Source organism: Dipodomys ordii, unplaced genomic scaffold (genome assembly GCF_000151885.1).
Source record: "Dipodomys ordii isolate 6190 unplaced genomic scaffold, Dord_2.0 Scaffold101, whole genome shotgun sequence".
In the NCBI taxonomy this organism is placed as follows: domain Eukaryota; kingdom Metazoa; phylum Chordata; class Mammalia; order Rodentia; family Heteromyidae; genus Dipodomys; species Dipodomys ordii.
This window is the reverse complement of record NW_012267317.1, coordinates 3,506,645-3,513,383: the sequence shown is the minus strand read 5'-3', so window position 1 is coordinate 3,513,383 and position 6,739 is coordinate 3,506,645.

Below are 6,739 nucleotides of genomic sequence, written 5' to 3'. Positions count from 1 at the left end.
CACCACCACCATCACCATCACCACCACCATCACCACCACCACCACCTCCATCACCACCACAACTACCTCCATCACCACCACAACTACCTCCATCACCACCACCATCACCACCATCACCATCACCATCACCATCACCACCATCACCACTACCATCACCACCATCACCACAACTACCATAGGGGGAGAATTTCCCGGGGTGTTGATGACGTGCTGAATTGTGGTGCCTCACAGGTTGTTCATGGCAGGAGTGGAGTAGATGAACACTGGGTTGAAATGGTGGCTGGGATGATGGCGGCCACCCTGGGGCTCAGGGGTCCTGGAGGACTGAGAGAGGGGCCTGCAGAGGGAAGTAGAATGGGTTTCCCTCACCATTTCACAGACAGACCTTCTGGGGGGAAAAGGGTCAGCTGGCGGCAGCTAGGCCGATGGATGACCTTGAGCTGACTCCAGGAGGTCATCCAAGGCAGACAGGGCAGAGGCTGGAAGCCACACGTCACCCCCTCCGCCCAGCTGCCTTCCCCAGGGACCCCGGGGCCTGCTCCTCCTCTCCACACTCCAAACTGCACATTCCAACATGCTTTTCTGGATTATGGCCCTGCAGGGGGCTGCAACTTAAAACAGTCTTCTGCCAGCTCAGAGAGCAGAAGGGAATGAAAGCAGCTTGGTATTGGATAAGCATCATCCTAAAATGTAGCCTGGGCGTGAGGGCGGAGGGGGGGGGCGCTTTCTGTCCTGGATGTTTATCTTTTTCTATGTGTTTGCTGCTCTTGGGCCTTGAACTCAGAGCCTGGGTGGTGCTGTTCCTGTGCTTCGTTGCTTAAGGCTAGCACTCTACCACTTGAGCCCAGCACCACTTCTGGCTTTTTTTGGAGCAGTTTATCAGAGAAAAGAGTCTCATGGACTTTACAGTACGGACTGGCTCTGAACCTTGATCCTCGGACCTCAGCCTCCTGAGCAGCGTGGATGACAGGCGTGCGCCACCGGGGCCCGCCTGCTGTTGACCCTTGGAAGACGTGCCCCATCCTTGAGGAATTCATCCAGAATGATGAGACCAGCAAAAGCTTTACTGTGTCGTGAGAAAGATTTACATTCCTTCAAAAGACAAATTCTCAAAGTGCTGGGTAGAGGTGGCTCACATCAGTAATCCTTGCTACTCAGGAAGCTCACATCTGTAATCCTTGCTACTCAGGAAGCTCACATCTGTAATCCTTGCTACTCAGGAGGCTGAGATTGAGGCTCCCAGTTCCAATGCCAGCCCGGGCAGGAAAGTCTGTGAAACTCTTACTTTCAACTAAGCACCAAAAAGGCTGAAAATAGAACTGTGGCCCAAGTAGTAGAGTTTAAGCCCCAGAAGCAACACACACACACACACACACACACACATACACACACACACACAAGGCTGACATATGAGGATGGAGTTTCAAAGCCAGCCTGTGCTGTGCAGGGGTAACGATGTCTACGTCATGTCCACTCAGATTCACTCTGCGCACTGTGCGGGGTTTTATAAATGTGCTGAGAACATGGCCTGTGCCAAGTACGCCACTCAGACCACTGACTGTTTCGAGTTAAAGCCTAAAAACCAGCAGGGGCCAGAGAGCCAGAGAACTGCTCGGAATTCCATTTCTTAAAGGCAGGAGGAATTCCCACGAGAAAGCTGCCGGTTCTTATCTAGAAGCACCGGAAGCTTCGAGCAGGAGTCCGGCCCCAACACACACTTCAGCGGCTGTCCCGCACTGAGCGCAGCATCTGAGACTCTTCCTCTAACAACTGCGTCTCTGAGCCCCATTCTTTCTGAGGGCCCCATATCGAGGAACTTGTAGGATTATACGCCTCCTCCAACTCAGCCATCTTTTTTTATTTGCTAGTCCTACGGCTTGAACTCTGGGCCTGGGCGCTGTCCCTGAACTTCTTTCGCTGAAGGCTAGCACTCTACCACTTGAGCCATAGTACCATGTCCGGTTTTCTGGTGGTTCCTTGGAGAAAAGAGTCTCAGGGACTTTGCTGTCTGGGCTGGCTTTGAACCATGATCCTCAGATCTCAGGATTACAGGCATGAACCACCGGCGTCCGGCTGTGTCATGAGCTGTTTAGTTCCAGAAAAGGTTTGCTCCAGAGAATACTTGCCCTTGGCTGTCCTCGATTGTCCCCCTACATAGCAAGCTCCAGTAGCACGTGCTTTGCTAGTCCCGATACGGTGTGGCATATACCTGCCTGGACGCGGCCTTGCTGTAGCAGCTTTGTGACGGCTGCACTGGGGGCCGCGGGTCTTTGGGACATGCGTCACCGGCTGTCACTGGCTTCCTGATAAAGATGCGAGTCTACCCTCAAACTGTGGCTTCTCTGCATCTCGCTGATGAGTTCCTGTGTCTCCCAAGCGGACGCACGTCCTGAATACCTGCAGACCGAATGTAGCTGGCACAACGTTTACAAAGGCAAAAACCACACCCAGGCAGAAGACCAGCAAAGCTCGTCCTCCAGAAGCAAAGCAAGCTCCGAGGGGGAGCCACCAAGGACAAGTGTTCTCTGGAGCAAGACTTTCCTGGAGCTAAATGACCCATGACACGGCCGAGGGTCACAGAATGACCCGCGCCACCTCCAGCGCTCTCAGAACGACCTGTCACCCCTCCCGTTCCCAGAGTGACCTGTGTCACCTCTAGAGTTCTTGGAACTGGGTGAAAATTCCCCATCATCTGTTAAGACGCCAAGATGGTCATGAGGACAAGATGGTGACACTTCGGCCCAGTATCCATGTTTCAGTACAAGGCTGAGGGAGGCTGATTTCTTAGTTCCTTCATGTGTGTGTGTGTGTGTGTGTGCGCACGCATGCATGAGTGTGTGTGTGTTCCTGTTGTGTTATTCCTGGCCATGCCAGACCCCAGACCTGACTCCAACTCGTCTCAGAGAATCTTCCCTTCCCTTCCTCTTCCCTTTCCCCTTTTCTTCTTCTCCAAACTATGAATTATGTCAGCGAGACAGGAAGGCCACCACCCGTCCACCTGCCCTACAGAGAAACAGCCGGGCACCCAGGGCTCCTCTCTATCTGAACGGACATTTAAACCCAAGGCAGACCCTTTCATCTTCTAGAACCCTCCGGGCTTCCCATGATCACAGGCCCCGGGCAGCAGGTTCTCTTGTGATCTTGTGCCCAGACCCCTCCCTGTCAGTGCTGGGGAACAGTGCCTTCTCCTGAAGGGGCTCCCGGGCTCAGGGGTCTGGTCCCCACCACCTGCCTTCTCTGACCACTGGGGGGAGGGGAAGAAGACATCAGGAGGGGGGGAGAGCAGGAAGGGAGGGATGCGGGCAGGGAGGGAGAAGCTCCTTTCCATCCCCCCTCTCAGGTCTGGGGTCAAATATTGAGTCCGTGGAGAGCAACAGAGGCTGCATGCAGAGACAGGGAAGAATGGGGTGGTGGGAGGGGACACCAGGGCTCGGCTTGGGGTCCCGGCACGCAGCCCCAGCCTAGAGCGTGCTGTGGAGGGGGCTGAGGTCCCGCAGAAAGGTCGGCGGGAAGCGCCCCTGGGTCTGGACCCGTCTCCACCACCATGGCCTGGGGGCCAGTGGTCTGCCCCAGCCCGACCCAGCCGCCTGGGACCTGAGCCTGGCCCTAGCAGGCCCACTGTCCTGGGCTCAGCCTTGCTCCCAGGAGAGGGCCTGGGCCTGGGCTCCTCTCGGGTACCCTCTGTTCTCGCCCAGCCTCAGTGACAGCGGAAAGGTGTGAAGGCTGTCCCCTGGCGGCAGCTATGATGATGGCACCCAGGGAGAAACCTGGACGGCAGCCGAGGCAGCAGCAGCACTAATGTACATTTTCTCATTACTTCTCTCAGCACTCTGTGGGGCATGCAGGGCCATCCTCCCCATTCATACACGCGAGACACTGACTGGTTTGTCCATAGGCAATACTAGCATCTAAATTATGAATTTATAGTTCACACCAGCGATCCTAGCTAATCTGGGCATTGTGGTTCTAAACCAGTCTGGGCAGAAAGTCCGTGAGATTCTCCAATTAACCACCAGAAAGAGCTGGAAATACAGATGTGGCTCCAGCAGCAGAGCACCAGCCTTGAACAAAAAAAGCCAAGTGAGGGTGAGAAGCCCTGAGTTCCCAATACTGGCACCAAAAATAAGTTAAAAACATAAAAAATAAAAACAGCACATACGGGCTGGGTCGTAGCTCAAGGGCAAAGCGCTTCCTAACAAGCGCAACGTCCCTGGACCAAAAAAGAAAAAGACCAAACAAACAAACCCACAAAAGCCCGGCATGGTGGCTCATGCCTGTAATCCTAGCTACTCAGGAGGCTGAGATCTGAGGATCACGGTTCAAAGCCAGCCCAGGCAGGAGAGACCATGAAGACTCCGATGTCCAACAAACCACCAGAAAACCGGAAGTGGCGCTGTGGCTCAAGTGGTAGAGCGCTCGCCTTGAGCTGAATTGCTGAGGGACAGCGCCCAGGCCCAGAGTTCAAGCCCCATGATAGACAAAAATGAAACAAAACAACTAACACACACACAGAGACAAAACTAGAGTTAAAAAAAATGTACAAACCTGATTTGAGGACAGTTCTCGCAGCTGAGAACTCTCAAGGACTGGAAGCGATCTTGAGTCTTGATTTAGAAGGCAGGCCAGGTACCAAACCAGATGATACTTCCGGTCTGAATACACTGTGGTGAGACTTCAGAACTTCATGGTACGGAGGAAATCTTTCAGGTCCCAGGGAGCAAAGCACAGACACAACCCTTGCATCAAGCAGGGACCGCAATACAAGCGCGGAAAAGGGAAGGAATGAAGGGCAAAGCACACTGCCAGGACACCAGTGACACAGTGCACAGTCTCCCCCTGCTGGACGGGCAGCCATACAGGTTTTGTTCTTGTAAGAAATATACCAAGAGCTATAGTGTTACCTGGGGCTTTCTTGGGCAGGAACAGGAAATAGGTAATATTGTGGCCTCACCAATCAATATGTACAGAATCTGTGCTATTTCTTGTGCAACTACATACCTTAAAAAATATCAACCAGGGGCTGGGAAGATGGCTCAGTGGTAGAGCGCTTGCCTTGCATGCCTGAGACCCAGGGTTTGATTCCTCAGCACCACATAAGCAAAAAGAAAAAAGCCAGAACTGGTGCTGTGGCTCAAGTGGTAGAGCGCTAACCTAGAGCTGAGGGACAGCGCCCAGGCCCAGAGTTCAGGCCTCATGACTGGACCCCCCCCCCACCAAAAAAAATATATATATCAACCAGGCAATGGTGGCTCACGCCTGTAATCCTAGCTACAGAGGAGGCTGAGATCTGAGGATCTCAGTTCAAAGCCAGCTGGGGCAGGAAATTCCCCATCAGACTCTTATCTCCAATAAACCATCAGAAAACCGGCAGTGGCACTGTGGCTTAAGTGGTAGAGCGCTGGCCTTGAGCTGAAGAGCACAGGGACCATGCCCAGGCCCAGAGTTCAAGCCCCCCAGTTGACCAAAAAAAAAAAAAAAAATCAAACCAGGAAGCGAAGCTGGGTGCAGTGGCCTGTAATCCTAGCTATTTGGGAAGCCAGTCTGGGCAAAAATTTAGCAAGACCCCACATCTCAAACAGGCCAGGAATGGTGGCTCCTGTCTGTAATTTCAACCGTACAGGAGGGTCTGGGTATGACAGAGGTCCAAGGCTGACCCTGGGCCACGATGTGAGTCGGCCGCGAGGAATGGTATGGACCAAGAGGCAGAGCGCTTGTTCACCTGGCACAGTGCCCTGAGCTTGCAGCCCAGGACCGGCTCCACACACCCTTTACAGAGCTGGCCATGGTGTGTGCCTACAGCCCGGCTACGGTAAAGACAGAAGCCTAATTCAGGGCCAGCCTGCACTCAGTCTGCTGGTTTGGAGACAGGGTCTCACTCTGTGGCTCAGGCTGGCCTTGAACTCTCTATCCTCCTCCTTCGGCTCCACGTGCAGGCATTACAGGTGTCTGTGCGTCACCGCTCGTGGCTCACGACCGTTTCCTAGCTCGGGCCTCTCCTGTCAGCGAGGAACCGGGTCCTCCAGCGGTGATCTCCTGGTGGTGCTATGTTCCTGTGCTGCCGCCAGGCTGGGCCGAGCGGGTGCAGGCGGAGCGCGGCCAGCTGAGATGATGCGGGGCCACCACCACCCCTGGCCACCAGGGCAGGCCGGCTTCCTCCCGTCCCGGCTGCGAGTGGTGGAAGGATCGCTCACGTCGGGAATCATGCTTGCTCACCAAGGTCATCTGTGTCTTCGTACTGTCCGTTTGGATGTGGGAAGTTGGAAGGAATACAGTCACTGGATGCTTTGGGGGCTGGGCAGGTGGGGGCCCCCCGACATCAGGACCGACCTCCAAGCGTGCAGACGCGTGGCCACGACACACATCAGACACCGGTTGGTTCGAGGGAGAAAGGTGGAAGGCCCAGGGCCCCGGCAGCCGAGCCGGGGCGGGCAGTGGGATGTGGTCTCCATCGCACGCCGCCCAGCTGTGGTTTTGTGGGGCCCTGGAGCCGTGGTCACGTGGTGGGGTGCCAACAATGGTGCAGGAGGGTGTCCGCCACCCCCTGCAGGGGCGCAGCAGCCTTCCAGGCCTTCGGGTTGCAGAAAGGTATCCAAGGCAAGCTGTCTCAGCAAAGAAGTAATGTGCTTCTGGAATTTTCTCTTTGCTTTTTTGTCGGTTGTGGGGCCTGAACTCTGGGCCTGGGCGCTGTCCCTCAGCTCTTCAGCTCAAGGCTAGTGCTCTACCACTTGAGCCACAGCGC